A 19,378-nucleotide genomic window follows, 5' to 3' on the forward strand; every position below is an offset into this window, starting at 1 on the left:
CCGCCCCTTCCCCGCTCGCCAGCGGGCAGCGCCTCCAACGCGTCCGCCAGCACACCGGCGACAGCCCCTTCCCTGGCCTTTTGTTCCTGGCTGCGCCGTTTCCGCCCTCCCACGCCTGCCCTTCCTCCCGGTCCTACAAGTGGGGCGAGGACCCTGCGGGAAGCCGGCCGGAAGGAGGCGACCGGCATCAGTTGTGCGAATACTCACCCCGCTCCGCTCGGCCCGACCCCGCGGCCCAGCCCGGCGGGGCGGGGCGGGGCGACGGGGTTGGGGGAGGAGAAGCGGGGAGACACCAGCGCACTGCGAGGCCACCTCCGTGCCAGCAGCCCGAGGGAAGTCAGGGACGGGGCTTGCGGGGACCACGAGGGAGCCCGCGAGGAGGCGAGCCAGCGAGGGGGGCCCGCGTGAGACCAGGCCCACCAGAAGCACCCGAGTCCGAGCGTGCGCGCTGCGCTTTACCGAGCGCCTCGGGGGCCGCCTGGCGCAGGCAGGTGACGTAGTAGGCGGCGCGCTCCGGGGCCGAGCTGGGGCAAGGACTGGGGCAGAGCGAGGCTTCTCACCCGCCCGCCGCGGAGGCCGAGGCCGAGGTCCCGCCCCTCGCTCCACCGGCTTGGCTCCCAGTCTCCCCCACCAAACGTAGGCCATGTTCTCAATGGCCCGCAAAGGTGGCTCTGGAGAGGGTGGAACGGAGGCAAATTGAAGTTTGGGAGAGGAGTGCCAGCCAATTCAGTGGTCCCTGCGCATCCTCCTCCTGCAGACTGCCAAATACCTGGAAAATAAAGGAGTGCCCAATGGAGAAAAACTAGTGCAGAAGCAGGATGAACCACGCGGTGCCACCCGCACGGAAGGGCTCGGAGAACGCTGCCAGCTTCACACCTGCAGAAAGTACTGTGAGCACGGCTGAGCACGAGCGCCTGCTCCCTTCCAACTTTCGGGAGGAAGAAGTTAGGAATTCGGGTATGACAACAGTATAATCTATACCACATACCTAAAAGGGGTTAAATAGAAACAAAAGTAAGTTGGGGGAAACAGTGGAGAAAGAGAAAAATATGATAGTAACAGGGATGAGTGAACTGAAATTTCAGACATGGGAGGAAAAAGTAACATCTTTAAACAACAAAAATAAGTTTCTCGGAGAGAGTAAACACTGGCCAAAAACTGAAAGGAAAACCTGTCTATGTGGTTTTGATCTTGCACAATAGCTGTGTAAGGTGTCGCCACTGGAGAAAACTAGGTGATAGGTACAAGGAACTTAAGATACTGTTTTTGAAAATTCCGATGAGTCTGTAATTATTTCAAAATAAAAAGGTTTCTCAAAGGGGTCAGAATATTGACCTTCAGTGAATGGTTGCAGAACAAGGGGGTTGAGTTAGACTTAAAAAGAGGCAACATTTTTTTGGAGGGAGGGATTATAATACAACTGTTTTATATCTTGATCATGTTGATTAATCCACTATTTTGTCAAAACTTGTAAATAGGATAAATTTTATTGCACATAAAATAGTGTAAAAGTCAATTTTCTAAAAGGTAACTCTTGTAAAAATTCCACTAATATTTTTGAACAACTGGATATAAATTCATTTCATAGATAGACGTGTGTACGCTCACTGGAGCAAGACAGAGGGAAAGTGACAAATGACCCTTAGAGGGTATGGCAGGCCACAATCCCTTCTCCTCCCGTCTCTTGGGAGTTTTTTGGCTGCACACACACACTTGCTGGGCATACTTTTCAAGCCACCAAAACTGGGACTTGAACCTTTTGGGACCCAGCCACCTTAGCCACCACACTACTGACTGGTGGGAGAAACACCTTCATGCACCAACTTCACCATGTTTTTCTGCACTAGAGATATTTCGAAGTTTTTTAATTCCCTTGCCAAAACCAAAGAAACTAAAAGAACTACAGAAATCAAGCCATCTTTGTGTGCTTCCTCTTACCATCTCACTCATGGCAAAGAACAGTAACTGCCTTGTGTGTTTTCCCTATAACATTATAAAGTGCTTTCAAGCTGTGTCCATCATCATACCATCCCTAATCACAGTGTTCCTCACTAGTAAAAAACAATGAATTAATCACCAATAAAGAGAGAGGAAGTTAAAATTTAAGTGAACATTTACTATAGTCCAACAGCTTTTTATACAATCACGTGATAACCTCATGAGCTATTCATTTTATATTAATAGATAGAAAACCCAAAAAAAGATCATGTATCCTAATGATTAAATCCCTTTCAGTACTTATTTTATTCAGTTTCTCTGTTTCTTCGAGACGTGTTGCTTACTTCTAAGTGGTTTTGCCTTCCTTAGCTTTGATAAAAATCGAAGTCCCCTGATTCATCTTCCAGTCTCTGGTCATTTTCTTTCACCTCCAGGCTTGTTTGTCCTTTATACTTTAAATGTCCCTATTTCACACAGTTTCCTCTGCTCTTTGAGGTTTTGCATTGTTTTGTCAAAACTCATGTTAAAAGCAAACCAAAACACACTCCAAAATAGAGTTATAAAACTTCATTACACTCAAAGTTATTTTCCTTTAACCAATGAATGTTTTTTGTTATTCATGATAGAGCATGTGTGTACACACACATGAGAAAGGGGTGGAAAGGTATGATACCTTTTTTCCCATCATAAGAGTTAGAACCAGTGGGGCCTGCTGGTGGGGTATTGGTTAAGGCACTGGACTCCCACATGGTCAACTGTAGTTCAAGTTTTAGACCCAGAGGTTTAAAACTCATGCTGGGCACCTGTGCATGTGTGCCCCGAATTCCAGGAGGAGAATGAAGGAGAGGGAATTGCGTGTTGCCATCCCCCTGGGGAGGTGGGGTGGAGAGTGACTTCTTGCTTTCTGTCTCTGTTTCTCTGGTAAGTGCATGTGCCCAATAGTAAAAATCTCTCAAAAAATAAAAATAAGAGTTACAGCCAATACTCCTACAACAAAAGACAGATTAACAAAAGGAAAGTGTAACAAATTTATGTGCTTTATCTTTTTTTTTTTTTAGATTTTTTTTTCTTATTACTATTTTTTTAGCTAAGATCTAGCTATATCAGAGTCCTCCTGCCTCAGCATCCCAAGTAGCTGGGACTGCAAGCATGTGCCACTATACCTGGCTTTTTTTTTTTTTTAAGTTTGTTTATTTTATTTATAGGAGAAAATGCATGAGGATGCATGTGAGAGAGAGAGGCACCCTTGACAGTGTCTCATCACACCATGAGCCCCTTCTCACAGCCTTCTAGCTTATTGAGATCTTGGTATACACACACCTGGCATGTTTTCAGATTGACTCAGGATCTGAACCCACAGTGAGAAATTTGGTTTCAAGCATTGCAGTTCAACGTGCTGCCACCTGTGCCACCAGAGCTAAGCACACACCTGGCTTTTAGACTAAGCTGGAAATCCAACCTGGGCCTCCCTTGTGTCCTCAAATTGCTGAATAGCAATGTCAACCATAGTATACTACAGTGGCTGGGCCTTTAGTGAATTTATTTAGTCAACATTTCACATGATAAAAGCCAGACTTTGGCAAGGTAGTTAAAGCAAGACACTGTAAGAGGCAATCCCACATGAGACATTACCGGTTCAAGTCCAGAGACCTCACTGAGCATGCCAGCCACATGCTTGCCCATGAACCTATGTCCTTTTTTGGAGTGTAGAAAAATTATGCATAACTCTAGCATGAAGGCTGGGAATGAGTCATGGTATCAAGACCCTGTTAAAGGTGCTCTCTCTCTTTTGGTCTCTTTCACTCATGGAAGAAATAAATAAGTTTGAGAAAAAAAGTTTTATGTGACATAGGAGTCTTCAGAAATAAAGGCCTAAGTACGCAGGGATAATTATCCATTTTTATGCTTAGGTTTGATGAAGGATGGATAGCCATGTAGAAATGTGACTGGACAAAAAAGAAATGATCTAATGGTAATAGCCTGAGTGAGGAAAATCAACAAGTCCTGTCTATTTGGATTCTTCTTGGTATCTCTACAACATTCATTCCTCTCAGATATAGGGCAGGACCCCTTCTGGAATGAGAGTATTATAACCTACTATCAGTCAAGGTGGTTAGAAAATTTCTTTATGGCCAGCTGTTACCCAGAAAGATGGAGGAAAGTTAGAGTAATATTTATGGCTAACTTGGGAGAAGGGTTCTAGTTTCTAAAGCCCACTTCGGGGAAAAGGAATTTTAATTTATTTGGCCTGCCTTGGAGAAGCAGGAGAAGGTTAGAAAGAGATCGCTTTTGAGGCACTTCCAATATCCTTCAGTTCAAAGTGCTTAGTTGCCAAAGCACCATACTTTGGGGCATTATTTTCTTAACCTCAACAAATGTATTGCAATGAGATTCTATCTATGCTTGTATGTTGAAGATCTTTTTCTTAAGGGCCTAGTTTTAGTTTGTTTTGGTTTAGTCTTCGTATTTGTTTGTTTGTTTTGAAGTTTTAGATTTTTGCTATAGAGCACATGCATTTATTGGAGAAATATCGAGACAAAGGAAAACAAAGGGAAAATGAGAAATTATTCTCCATAGGGGATAGCCACACCACAATGCCTTCTCCTTTCAGGATTTTGAGCATACACACACACATGTGCCTGGTGTGTTTTTCACGCCACCAAGTCTGGGACTCGAACTGTGCAGTCAGCCATGTGGGATCCAGCCACCTTAACCTCCATGCCACCTGCTGGCCCAAAGGCCTAGTTTTTCACTCCAAAGGGTATAACACATTACAAGAAATTATCCAATTAGAGAAATTTAAATAAGGATCAGAACATTTTACTTCATGAACATTAATAATTGCTTCATCTGTGTTTTATGACGTTCTTGGTTGGACATTTTACTCTTTCAAGCATTTGAGGTCATTTGGGAACCATAATTTGTGTTTTAATTTCTCAGGAGAACTCAGTGTTCTGAAAGATCAGTCTGGCAGTGGTTTTATATACCCAGGATGCTTGAGTTTTCCCACTGGAATTATTTGAGAGGACCCTATGTCCTTTTACTTTTTTGGAGTGTAGAAAAATTATGCATAACTCTAGCATGTCCTTCTGGGTTATCAAATTCTAGCCTTGTTTGTTATCTTTGAGCTATTTTGCAGTTGTTTGTAATTGTAGGTAATGATAAATACCTGTATTCTACCTTCTCTGGTAGTAATTTTAATTGCCTGCCCCATCCCTCCAGTGGAAGAAATAAGCTCTATTTCCTTTTGTCTGGTTTCCTCATGTGTTTATTTTTGTATATGTATAAATGTCATGATTTTACCTTTCTATGAAAATGATCTTTTCATGGGAGTCTGGCAATTTACACCCATAAACCTCATGGGGATAAATTCAGTGTGCACTTTCATTTCCAAGTCTCACTGAAATGTCCAGAATTGCTGAATGGTCTTTGGAGGAATAGGAAAAAAATTGCCCTGGAAAATGTACCAAATTGTGTCCAAAGAGTCTTTGAATGGAAAATGGTAAAAGATGATGACAGGCCCAAGAAGAAGTCAATGAGACAGTAGATCAATAACCAACTATCTGTGATAAAGGGATGCTGGACAAAGAGGTCTTCACAAAGTTTATAGAAAATGTATATTGGGAACCTGCAGCAGTTAGCGTAATGGCTATGTCGCTGGACTCCCACGTAGTAGACCGCAGTTCACGTCCCGGACCCAGTGGCTTAAAACTCACGCTGGGCGCGTGTGCATGCGTGCCCAAGATCCCAAGAGGAGAATGGAAGAGAAGGGATTGCGGCGTGACCATCCCCCCTGGGGGGTGATTTCTCGCTTTCTGTCTCTATGTCTCTCTCTGTCTGTCTGGCTGTGTACACACACATGAGAAAGGGGTGGAAAGGTATGATACCTTTTTTCCCATCATAAGAGTTAGAACCAGTGGGGCCTGCTGGTGGGGTATTGGTTAAGGCACTGGACTCCCACATGGTCAACTGTAGTTCAAGTTTTAGACCCAGAGGTTTAAAACTCATGCTGGGCACCTGTGCATGTGTGCCCCGAATTCCAGGAGGAGAATGAAGGAGAGGGAATTGCGTGTTGCCATCCCCCTGGGGAGGTGGGGTGGAGAGTGACTTCTTGCTTTCTGTCTCTGTTTCTCTGGTAAGTGCATGTGCCCAATAGTAAAAATCTCTCAAAAAATAAAAATAAGAGTTACAGCCAATACTCCTACAACAAAAGACAGATTAACAAAAGGAAAGTGTAACAAATTTATGTGCTTTATCTTTTTTTTTTTTTAGATTTTTTTTTCTTATTACTATTTTTTTAGCTAAGATCTAGCTATATCAGAGTCCTCCTGCCTCAGCATCCCAAGTAGCTGGGACTGCAAGCATGTGCCACTATACCTGGCTTTTTTTTTTTTTTAAGTTTGTTTATTTTATTTATAGGAGAAAATGCATGAGGATGCATGTGAGAGAGAGAGGCACCCTTGACAGTGTCTCATCACACCATGAGCCCCTTCTCACAGCCTTCTAGCTTATTGAGATCTTGGTATACACACACCTGGCATGTTTTCAGATTGACTCAGGATCTGAACCCACAGTGAGAAATTTGGTTTCAAGCATTGCAGTTCAACGTGCTGCCACCTGTGCCACCAGAGCTAAGCACACACCTGGCTTTTAGACTAAGCTGGAAATCCAACCTGGGCCTCCCTTGTGTCCTCAAATTGCTGAATAGCAATGTCAACCATAGTATACTACAGTGGCTGGGCCTTTAGTGAATTTATTTAGTCAACATTTCACATGATAAAAGCCAGACTTTGGCAAGGTAGTTAAAGCAAGACACTGTAAGAGGCAATCCCACATGAGACATTACCGGTTCAAGTCCAGAGACCTCACTGAGCATGCCAGCCACATGCTTGCCCATGAACCTATGTCCTTTTTTGGAGTGTAGAAAAATTATGCATAACTCTAGCATGAAGGCTGGGAATGAGTCATGGTATCAAGACCCTGTTAAAGGTGCTCTCTCTCTTTTGGTCTCTTTCACTCATGGAAGAAATAAATAAGTTTGAGAAAAAAAGTTTTATGTGACATAGGAGTCTTCAGAAATAAAGGCCTAAGTACGCAGGGATAATTATCCATTTTTATGCTTAGGTTTGATGAAGGATGGATAGCCATGTAGAAATGTGACTGGACAAAAAAGAAATGATCTAATGGTAATAGCCTGAGTGAGGAAAATCAACAAGTCCTGTCTATTTGGATTCTTCTTGGTATCTCTACAACATTCATTCCTCTCAGATATAGGGCAGGACCCCTTCTGGAATGAGAGTATTATAACCTACTATCAGTCAAGGTGGTTAGAAAATTTCTTTATGGCCAGCTGTTACCCAGAAAGATGGAGGAAAGTTAGAGTAATATTTATGGCTAACTTGGGAGAAGGGTTCTAGTTTCTAAAGCCCACTTCGGGGAAAAGGAATTTTAATTTATTTGGCCTGCCTTGGAGAAGCAGGAGAAGGTTAGAAAGAGATCGCTTTTGAGGCACTTCCAATATCCTTCAGTTCAAAGTGCTTAGTTGCCAAAGCACCATACTTTGGGGCATTATTTTCTTAACCTCAACAAATGTATTGCAATGAGATTCTATCTATGCTTGTATGTTGAAGATCTTTTTCTTAAGGGCCTAGTTTTAGTTTGTTTTGGTTTAGTCTTCGTATTTGTTTGTTTGTTTTGAAGTTTTAGATTTTTGCTATAGAGCACATGCATTTATTGGAGAAATATCGAGACAAAGGAAAACAAAGGGAAAATGAGAAATTATTCTCCATAGGGGATAGCCACACCACAATGCCTTCTCCTTTCAGGATTTTGAGCATACACACACACATGTGCCTGGTGTGTTTTTCACGCCACCAAGTCTGGGACTCGAACTGTGCAGTCAGCCATGTGGGATCCAGCCACCTTAACCTCCATGCCACCTGCTGGCCCAAAGGCCTAGTTTTTCACTCCAAAGGGTATAACACATTACAAGAAATTATCCAATTAGAGAAATTTAAATAAGGATCAGAACATTTTACTTCATGAACATTAATAATTGCTTCATCTGTGTTTTATGACGTTCTTGGTTGGACATTTTACTCTTTCAAGCATTTGAGGTCATTTGGGAACCATAATTTGTGTTTTAATTTCTCAGGAGAACTCAGTGTTCTGAAAGATCAGTCTGGCAGTGGTTTTATATACCCAGGATGCTTGAGTTTTCCCACTGGAATTATTTGAGAGGACCCTATGTCCTTTTACTTTTTTGGAGTGTAGAAAAATTATGCATAACTCTAGCATGTCCTTCTGGGTTATCAAATTCTAGCCTTGTTTGTTATCTTTGAGCTATTTTGCAGTTGTTTGTAATTGTAGGTAATGATAAATACCTGTATTCTACCTTCTCTGGTAGTAATTTTAATTGCCTGCCCCATCCCTCCAGTGGAAGAAATAAGCTCTATTTCCTTTTGTCTGGTTTCCTCATGTGTTTATTTTTGTATATGTATAAATGTCATGATTTTACCTTTCTATGAAAATGATCTTTTCATGGGAGTCTGGCAATTTACACCCATAAACCTCATGGGGATAAATTCAGTGTGCACTTTCATTTCCAAGTCTCACTGAAATGTCCAGAATTGCTGAATGGTCTTTGGAGGAATAGGAAAAAAATTGCCCTGGAAAATGTACCAAATTGTGTCCAAAGAGTCTTTGAATGGAAAATGGTAAAAGATGATGACAGGCCCAAGAAGAAGTCAATGAGACAGTAGATCAATAACCAACTATCTGTGATAAAGGGATGCTGGACAAAGAGGTCTTCACAAAGTTTATAGAAAATGTATATTGGGAACCTGCAGCAGTTAGCGTAATGGCTATGTCGCTGGACTCCCACGTAGTAGACCGCAGTTCACGTCCCGGACCCAGTGGCTTAAAACTCACGCTGGGCGCGTGTGCATGCGTGCCCAAGATCCCAAGAGGAGAATGGAAGAGAAGGGATTGCGGCGTGACCATCCCCCCTGGGGGGTGATTTCTCGCTTTCTGTCTCTATGTCTCTCTCTGTCTGTCTGGCGAGCGCATGCACCCTATAGTGAAAATCTCTCCAAAAAAAAAAAAAAAAAAAGAAAAGAAAATGCATACTATATGGACTAGCTGGTGGCATGGTAGTTAAGGCACCTGGATCCCACATGGCCAAGTGTGCAGTTTGAGTCCCAGACCCAGCAGCTTGAAAATCATGCTAGGAGTAGCAGGTGGCATGGTGGTTAAGGCATGAGGCTCTCATGTGACTGACCACAGTTTGAGTCCAGATCTGGTACTTGAAAATCATGCCAGAAATGTGTGCATACATGTCCAAAATTCTGAGAAGAGAATGGACAAGAAGGAAATGTGCCATGGCTGTTCCCCCTGGAGGTTGCTTTTCACTTCCCTCTTTCTGTTTCTCTCTAGTGAGCGCTTATTCCCTATAGCAAGTTTTTTTGTTTTAAGAGTTATTTTATTTAACTTTATTTATTTATTTGTTTTTATTTGACCAGAGAGGGACAGAGCAAGAGAGAAAGAGTGGGAAAGCAAGCACCAGGTCTGGGACTCGAACCATGATTGGCCATATGGGAGTCCAGCGCCCTTAACCACCACGCCACCTGCCGGCCCCTATAGCAAGTTTTTTAAAAAGAAAGAAAAAAAAATGAGTATTATGAAAAATTCAAAAACTTTTGCACTAAAATAAACTCGTACTTTAATTCCATTTTTCCCAAATTTGAAGTACCCTCATACAACATCTCTAGACAATGTGGATAAAAGACTTCAGCACAATATTCACAACACCCTATACGCAGAATCCACTCATTTGGAAGACAATCGGTAGAGAATAAAAGAATCTTCTGATAATAAAGAACCATAGAATCTTCATAAACTCTTCAAAAATTTTGGTTCAAACATCCTTTGCCATCTGGGTCCCAAGTTAGACTCCCTATTATTGTTCAGCAAGATGCTCTCCCATGCTGACCTTTTTTACTCAACATCTACCAATACTTCGTAAGAAAGTAGTAAGACGAGATTAGTGCACATGCCCCAGGGTCCGTCCTTAATGTTAGGAAGGACTTGAATGTCCTTGTTCAATAATGATTTGTTTTCTTTAATGTTATATGGCTGTTTACTGATTAGGAATTACTTCTGATTGCAGGATTCACTTGTATATTGATATTGTTGTGTTATAATGATTTTTTTTTTAGAGTTTTTTTGCTATAGGGCACGTGCACTTGCCAGACAGACAGAGAGAGACATAGAGACAGAAAGCAAGAAATCACCCCCCAGGGGGGATGGTCACACCGAAATCCCTTCTCCTCCATTCTCCTCTCGGGATCTTGGGCACGCATGCACACGCACCCGGCGTGAGTTTTAAGCCCCTGGGTCCGGGACGCGAACCGCGGTCGACTACGTGGGAGTCCAGCGACATAGCCATTACGCTAACTGCTGGTTCCCTAATGATGTTTTGCATTAAGACAACTTTGGTCTTCAACTCCAGAAGCCTTTGTGCAGATTTAATTCAGGAAGCTGCCCTAGATTTAGACCAAATCAGAAGTTGGCCTGTAGCAATGGCTCCCTTTAGGCTGCCTTTCAAAATAAGTAGCAATAATATGCACTTACTCAGCCCCTTCATCTGTATTAGCTCATCAGAGAGACAGGAGGTACACTAAGGAAAGGGTACCAACTTGGAGGCAAGAAGTTGTAAGATTTATTCCTGTCACTTATCTGGTATATAAATTTTGGGCAGTCACCTTCTCTAAACTTCAGGATCTATATTTCTATAATGGAATTAGTAATAACCTTAGCTTTGCAGGATTGTAGAAACCAAAAAATGTACATTTGCAATATATGAGACTGATACGTAGAGGTAATGGGATAATATAATGAATCTAATCACATGATCTGTGTTTTATTATTATTACTATTATTTAATTTCAACAGGGCACATGTTCTCACCAGAAAGAGACACAAAGAAAAGGAGAGGGAGAAAGCACCCTTCAAGGGGCATGGTCATGCCACAATCATTTCTCCATGACGATGGGATTTGGGGCACAAACGCACATGCACCTGCTGTGTTTTTCAAGTCACCAGGGCCAGAACTGGAATTGTAGTTGGCCATGTGGGATCCAGCTCACTTAACTCACTTAACCACTAAGCTACAAAGCCAATCTTTCTGTGTTGTTTTCAACATGGAAAGATACAAAACAGGGTGTAGAAAAATGATTTCATTTACAGTCAGCTAAAAGATTCTATCCAAAAATTATTTAATGGCTACCTCTAGGTAAGGGAATTGTGGAAGACTTTTGTTCTTTACTCTTTGGAATATTTTTTCTCTACTTATGATAGAGCACATGAACACATATGTGTGATGGGTGGGGAGGTTAATGCCCCCCACAGGATCTAGACATAAAACAGTCTCCTTTTCCATTCCTCCAGCCCATCAGATCTTGGCCACTCACACACATACCTGGTATGTTTCAGGCCTACCCAGCCAGGTATTTGAACCACAGTCACCATGTGGGGTCCAACTTCTCTTGAGCAACACATACCACTGTTTCCTGGAACTAACAACTTTTTGTGATATTTGAGTTAAGAGAAAACAATGCATTATCACGGACACGTTACTTCGTATGATAAAAACAGTGTTACCTTCAATTTAAAACATTAAAATTAATGTTGGTGGTTTTAAATGGAAGCAAATTATTTATCATCTGAACTATACTGAAACACTTGACAGAAAGAAAGGATTGTTATCTTAAATTTAAATTTCATCCTGTTGTTCTGTAAAGAGAATATCAATGAAGGGAAAGAAATCAATTTTTAAGGAAGAAAAGCCAAAGTGTGGCCCAGCCTGGTTCACAGTCAGGAGCAAACTGAACTGCAGACTGGAAGCCGCATGAAGACCTCCTTGTTTAGATCCCTGAGTCAGACTGAAAACACCAGGGAGGTCAGGAGCAAACCGAACTGCAGACTGGAAGCCGCATGATCAGCTCCTTGTTCAGATCCCTGAGTCAGACTGAAAACACCAGGGACACTGGCACACATGCCGAGGACCCTGATGGTCTGGAGGGCCAGGGAAAAGGGAATTGTGGCACGACAGGACCTTGTCAAGGGAACTTCTCTGTCTCTTTCTCTCTCTTTCCAGTGTACATATTCACACTGTTTATTGTGAATAAAATAAACTTTTAAAAATAAATAAAAGTCAAAATGTTATGGCCAAAGTGACAGCTGGTGACATAATGACTAAGATGGCTGGATTCCACATGACTAATTGCATGGTTTGAATCTTGAACCCCATAGCTTAAAAAGCATGCCTGGTATGTGTGCGTGTATGCCCAAAATCCCAAGAGGAGAATGGGGGAGAAGGCATTGTGGTGTGGCCATCCCCCACTCCTGGGAGGGGGTGTGCGCTCTCTCTCTCTCTCTCTCTGTCTCCAATGAGCACATATGCTCTATAGCAAACTAAAAAAAATAAGTTATGGCTAACAAAGGTGATAATGGAGCATTCCAAATGTGCAGTTTCTTATCTTTTGCAACCAAGAATTGACCATGGAGAATGTTCCTACATGATTCAGTCTTCCTCAGAGAAGGGCTGATAGTACAAATACATAGAACCAGATAGTAGAAGGATGGAAAGAGACATCCTATTACATATACACAAGACAGGCATATTATAGGACATGAACAATGACAGGGAAGAAAAAGGACACCACAAAAGCTGTCTTGTCCCATTATAATTACATTTCATTGGAATGCTGAGTGTGGAGTAAAACTGCTCACAGCTGAAAACTATACCTACATTTTTTATGTAATGTTTGACTGTTCTGTATTATGATGCTTTTAATTATTTATGCTCTTTGGTGTGTGTGATAAAGAGGAAGTGAAGTGTACTACATATAGACTTGTCTCTGATGTTGGCTCCTAAAATACACAACCCACACCCTGTTTGTAAGAGTTGGATTTTCAATAGGTCAATAGGAAAATGCTGGAACTTCCTTGGCTGATTGGCTGATATCCTCATGAGGATGATATATAGGACAACAATGGATGAAGTACAGCACTTGCAAAGCTTGGGATGAGTGGGTGGAGAAGAGATCATATCTTTTCTTTATTCTGCACTCCATACTTACTATAACTAAAGTTTAAAAAAACTAACAAATATTAGCCTAGTAATGACTAATTACAATTTAAGAAAGAAAGAAAGAAAAGAAAGAATTGCAGTGTCTTCTAGATGCCTATGAATTGTGCTAGGTTTTGTTTTGTTTTTAATTTTATTTTATTTATTTATTTATTTATTTTTTGGAGAGGTTTTTGCTATAGGGCGCGTGTGCTCGCCAGACAGAGAGAGAGAGACAGAGAGACAGAAAGCGAGAAATCACCCCCCAGGGGGAATGGCACACTGCAGTCCCTTCTCCTCCGTTCTCCTCTCGGGATCTTGAGCACACACGCACGTGCCCAGCGTGAGTTTTAAGCCACTGGGTCCGGGATGCAAACCGCGATCGACTACATGGGAATCTAGCGACATAGCCATTATGCTAACTGCTGGTCCCTTGTTTTTCATTTTAAACAAGAAGTTTATTTAAACAACAAGACACTTGACTTGAAGGGAAAACTACCTAGGATTCCTTTTTTTTCTTTAAGAGTAATTTACCTCTACTTAAAGACAGATTGCCCTACGTGTAACAGCTACATACAAAAAAAGTTATAAAATTGTCCTTGGTTTTACAATGATATGAAAAACATTAAAATTCTCTCATCAAACAAGGTATGCAAGGATTTTTATGTTGTTGGTGTTTTCTTTTTCTTTTTGTTAAAACAGTGAGAGCAAAATACCTTACTGGAATATAAAGATAAGAGCTGAATGAGCATGCCACTAATGGAGAAAGGGTATTTTCACAGAACCAGTATTTTTCCCCATCCCATCTCCATTTGATGTCAGTCAAAACATACCATTGGTCACTTAGTTTTAAAAAAAAAATGCAATATGCTTGTGCACATGCACGTTATTTTATGTACAATAAAGGAATGAGGAAGGGAAAATGAAAGAATAGAGAAAACTATACTGCAGTAGTCAGGATGTGGTGAAACCAAATTGTGGTTTTCTAATTGAGAATGCATTCTTGGTCTGTAAGAACAGAGTTCTGGAGTAAAATAGCAGTTTCCCTTTTTAGTAGACACCTCCTGTCTGCTGTTGGAACACATCAATTGTATCTCCATTTCCAACTGTGCAGGTGTGTCTGTTTCGTTGATCAACTGCCCATCAAGTCGGAATCTGATCTGCCTCACTGACAAATCCTGTCGTTCACAATAGGCTTTTATTAGTTTAGTAAGTGGTGTATGCCTCTTAATCTTAAACTGCACCCCAGAACCATCCTGCCCCCTGACCTTCAAATTAATATGATCGTTGTTCTCAGTCTTGACTCCCTACTTGGGCTTTTCATCGGCCATGGCGAGCGCAGGAGTCTCCTCAGCTGCCACTTCACAAAAAGAGGTACCAGGTCCTCACTGGAATGAGCACACAGGCAGCACCAGGAGCAGCAAAAGAAGGAGGCAGCAGCGGTGGAGGAGGGAAAGGACGTGCGCACCATGCTAGTTTTAATAAGGCTGTTGGCATGAAGTTACTGGCTTGTACAATGCCTGCCCTAGAGATTCCACCAGTCTGAAGGTGCCCATGGCTCCAGCCAAGCAGACCAGGATGTGGGCAGTTGCAGAATACCAGAGGACATCCGCCTAAAATAAGAACATCAATCAAGATGATATGAACATACTCTCCATGAGAGCTGTACCCTTGTCACATCACTGTATCCATTTAATAAATGCCTTTGCTGAGTTGAATGTTGATTATCTCATTTCTTCAGCTTTTAAAAATAAAATTAAAACAAACAGACTGGAATATCCAAAAGGAGATACCCAGTAGGCAGTTTGGTGTCTTAAGTCCAGAGCTGATTGAAGGGGTCAGGTTGAAGATATATGCAGTAGAGTTGTCGCCTATGCTTACTTAACTTATATTAACTTTACTATATGTGCTTGGCAAAAAGCAAAAACATATTTCTCATATAACATGGCCCCTAAATGCAAGCCAACCACTTCATCTGGCACTCAACTAAAGAAACAACCTTCTGTTCCAATAGTAGAGGAAAACTGGCTGGGATGGATTTCTTGATTGATAGTATATACATTCAAAATCATGTACACATATTGTAGAGGAAATTTTAAAGATTTTCAAGGATAATTTTAACTCTGTTCTATTTTTGCTATTTACACTGGCTTTAGATCCCAACACCCTCAGAACAAGTCACTCTCCTATATTTTGGTGTCTTTGGTAGACGATAGTTATAGCTATGGTCGCAAGAAAAACACTATTTAAAGGAGAGCATGCAGAGTGAGAGAAGAGATCTGAGAGTGAAATCATAAGAAACATCAATATTTGAAAAGCAGGCAGAAGAGCCCACAAAGATTCTAAGAGAATTAAGAACAAGGACAAACTACTACAATAAAACACCATGAAAAGCTTTCAGAGAGTGGTTAACAGTGTCAAAAATTAAGAAAAAAATCAAGGAGGATAAATACTGAAAACTGACAATTGGCTTTGGAAATTAAGAAGATGCTGATGACCATAGCAAAAGCAATTTTGATGTTAGGGTGATGGTCTAAGTATATTTCAGATAGGTTACAAAATTGATGAGTCTTCTGAAAACAGGCAAAAACAAAAACATGAAAAGGTTTTAAGGAAACAGAAACTTGGTGCTTTCCTGTGAAGACAAGGGAAGAGATAGGGTGGCAAGGAGGGAATTATCAGAGCCAAGGGAGGGTACTTGGTTTTTCCCATTTAAAGTGAATGGGACTTGATCCAGTTTTTGGCCAAGCACACAAACCAAAAGGAGAGGAGATAATTGAGACAACACAGCTCTCAAGCAGACAGAAGCTGGGTCCCAAGGACTGATTTGCATTAACTGGAAGGAGGGCAAAGGAGAAAGATGTAGATGGGGCGGAAACAGATGCCTTTGTGTTTGGGAGGGAAGAAGTGCCAGAAAGGAGGGGCTGAGGAAAGTTCATTTCTGGTAGCTTCCACTTTTTCTGTGAAATTAGAAGTAAGCAGAGCCGTTTTCTAAAAGTGTAGAGGGGCTTAGAAAAGGCAAGAAAGGGCCAGCCAGTGGCATGGTGGTGTTGAGGCGATTGGATACCACATGGCTGACTGGGTGGTTCAAGTCCCAGGTTGATCTGGCAGCTTGAAAAATAAACTGGCATGTGAGTGCATGCCTCAAATTTGAAGAGGAGAAATGGAGGTGAAGGGTTCATGGAGTGAACATCCTCCTGGTGAGTGCTTTCTCACTTTCTTGTCTCTATCTCTGTGTCTCTCTAGAGAGCACACACACTATCTAGGAAATTTTTTTAAAAAGCAAGTAAAAATTTACAATAGTCTCTAAAGGGAATGGGAGAAGCTGAGAAGGGATAGATAGGATTTGAGAGTATAGGTAGTACTGGATTCCTACATGGGCAAAAGTATTAATTCTTCTGTTTTATGTGATTAGGTTTGTTTTAGCACCACTCATCCTGACTAGGTAAAGACAAAAAAGATGGGAACCAGCAGTTAGTGTAATGGCTATGTCGCTGGACTCCCATGTAGTTGATCCTGGTTCACGTCCCGGACCCGGTGGCTTAAAACTCAGACTGGGCGCGAGTGCGTGCATGCCCAAGATCCCGAGAGAAGAATGGAGGAGAAGGGATTGTGGCGTGACCATCCCCCCTGGGGGGTGATTTCTCGCCTTCTGTCTTTATGTCTCTGTCTGTCTGTCTGGCGAACGCATGCGCCCTGTAGCGAAAACCTCTCAAAAAAATTGTTATTTAATCTTATTCATCATCACCATTAATTATTATTTTAATTTGAACAGAGAAAGACAGAGTGAGAGAAAGCGACAAGTCCTGAACCTGGTAGCTTGCTTTCTCACTTTCCCTCTGTGTGTGTGTGTGTGTGTGTGTGTGTGTGTGTGTGTGGTCAAATTAAAATAAATGAATGAATAAATAAAATTAAATAAAAGTAATTCTTTAAAAAAAAAAAAAGATGAATGGGTGAACCCAGAATTGCAGGCTTATAGGGGAGCCAAGGAGAGTTGAAAAGGAAGGGTGAATGGAGGTTGCTGGTAGATGAGTGATAGAAGTAAGATCCATGAAGTCTGGATTGGATGGTGAGGAAGTGATGCTAGGAGGGCACCAACACATTTGAAAACAGAAAAGAAATCAGAGAGAGAAAATTATCATGGCATCAGAGAATTTAGGCCTGTAGGAACAGAAATGAGATCAGACTTGACAGTGGCTCAGTGGTAAAAGGTGATGCTCTGGGGCCAATAGGTGGTATGGTGGTTAAAGTGCTAGATTCCCACATAGGTAGGTGACCATGGTTGGAGTTCTGGACCCGACAGTGTGAAACATGTTGGGTGTGTGTGTGTGCATGCCCCAAATCTTGAGAGGTAAATGGAGAAGGGATTGCAGTGTGGCCATCCCCCCGCAGTGTGATTTCTTACTCTCTATCTCTCTCTCTGGCAAGCACATGTGCCCTATAGCAAAACAAAACAAAAACAAAATAAAACAATGCTAGAGGCCAGCCTGTGGCATGGTGGTTAAGATGCCTGGATCACACATGGCCAACTGTGTGGTTCAAGTTCTGAGCACTGTTGCCTGAAAACATCCTGGATGCATGTGTGTGCATGCATAAAACCTAGAGAGGAAGGAGACATGAAGGAGAAGGGATTGTTGTGTGATTATTTCCCGTGGGGATACTTTCTCACTTTCCCTTTCTTTCTTTTTTTTTCTCTTTCTCTCAGCCTCTAGCAAAAATCTAAAACACAAAACAAACAAACAAAAACACAATGCAGGTAACTAATTGGCTATAACTAATTCTTTACAGTGAACTGGAGAATACTGGGATCACACTGTAACATCCATAATCCTTTATAATATCACAGTTTGTTTACTATAAACTAAAACATGCATTTTGGGCAATAACCCTGATGGGTGTGGAGCATAACCACAGTCTCAGGCTTATGCTTTATGTAGCCTAACAGTTAAGGGAAGTTGGATCCCACATGGTCAACTGTGGTTAAAGATAACAGGTACATGCATGTGCTTACCCAATGTCTTGATAGGATGAAGAAATGAAGAGATTGGAATGTGACCATACCCCACTGGAAGGTGACTTCTCCCTCTGTCTCTCTCGTCTCTCTCTCTATCTCTCTGTCTCTCTTTGGCCAGCACACATGCCCTCTGAGCATTTTTTTTAAATTGCTTGTACTATGTCAGCAGGCCTATATATAGTGCAGCAGCTAAACCCTATGTATACGGAGCCAGATCCCACATGGCCAACTGCCGTTCAAATCCCAGATTCAGTGGCTTGAAAAACAACCTGGATGTGTGTACATGCCAAAAAATTTGCAGTGATGGATCAATGTAGGAAAAAGAGTTGTCACATAACCATGCACTGTATATATGTGTGTGAGGGGGTAAGGGAATGCTTTCTCTCTGTCTTTCACACATGTCTTCTTGGTGCAAAAAACAATTCCTTTTTAATGTTCCTTGTATTTATTACCCAAGACACTCTGAAATGCTTTCTTTCTTAGCTATGAGGAAGAGGGTAAGGCTAGCACAAAGGAGGTACCTCCAGATCTATTTCAAATAGGTAGGTTACTATTATTCTATATCTGTGTGAAAAAAAATGGGGAGTGTTAAGTTCATTAATAATCACTCTTTCTTGGGGCTGACAGGAGGCATGGCGATTAAGGGCGTTAGACTCCCATGTGACTTGACTGTGGTTCGAATCCCAGACCTGGTGGCTTGCTTTCTCACTTTCTTTCTTTCTCTCTCTCTCTCTCACTCTGTCCCTCTCTGGTCAAATTTCTAGAATAAAAAAAATAAATAAATTTAATTAAATCTTTAAAAAATAATAATAATCACTTTTTTTTCCAAACATGCCAGGAATCTAATAATCCAGACACTGGGCTACATGCTGGAAATATGGCAGTGAACAAGACAAGCACTGCCCTGCCAAAGAGAGTAGTTTCTTAAGGCTAGCACAAAGGAGGTACCTCCAGATCTATTTCAAATAGGTAGGTTACTATTATTCTATATCTGTGTGAAAAAAAATGGGGAGTGTTAAGTTCATTAATAATCACTCTTTCTTGGGGCTGACAGGAGGCATGGCGATTAAGGGCGTTAGACTCCCATGTGACTTGACTGTGGTTCGAATCCCAGACCTGGTGGCTTGCTTTCTCACTTTCTTTCTTTCTCTCTCTCTCTCTCACTCTGTCCCTCTCTGGTCAAATTTCTAGAATAAAAAAATAAATAAATTTAATTAAATCTTTAAAAAATAATAATAATCACTTTTTTTTCCAAACATGCCAGGAATCTAATAATCCAGACACTGGGCTACATGCTG

General features: G+C 41.6%; 1 protein-coding gene, 1 long non-coding RNA gene and 1 pseudogene across 3 annotated transcripts in view; 1 reads left to right on the forward strand and 2 right to left on the reverse strand.

Moving 5' to 3' along the window:
• The window catches only part of ATG10 (autophagy related 10), a 319,989-nt gene extending 319,745 nt beyond the window's left edge, over positions 1–244 (reverse strand). The window contains exon 1 of the mRNA XM_006143489.2: positions 208–244. The gene's annotated coding sequence lies outside the window, so the exon portion shown is untranslated. The remainder of the gene's footprint in view (positions 1–207) is intronic.
• A 44-nt stretch (positions 245–288) lies between these two features.
• Positions 289–19,378, forward strand: part of LOC106734369 (uncharacterized) — a 179,011-nt gene continuing 159,921 nt past the window's right edge. For both annotated transcript variants that reach the window (XR_001370016.2, XR_001370015.2), the window contains exon 1: positions 289–957. This is a non-coding gene — a long non-coding RNA (uncharacterized LOC106734369). The remainder of the gene's footprint in view (positions 958–19,378) is intronic.
• Positions 13,743–14,773, reverse strand: LOC106734368 (small ubiquitin-related modifier 2 pseudogene; annotated as a pseudogene).

Source organism: Tupaia chinensis, unplaced genomic scaffold, assembly GCF_000334495.1.
Source record: "Tupaia chinensis unplaced genomic scaffold, TupChi_1.0 Scaffold000099_1, whole genome shotgun sequence".
NCBI lineage: Eukaryota > Metazoa > Chordata > Mammalia > Scandentia > Tupaiidae > Tupaia > Tupaia belangeri.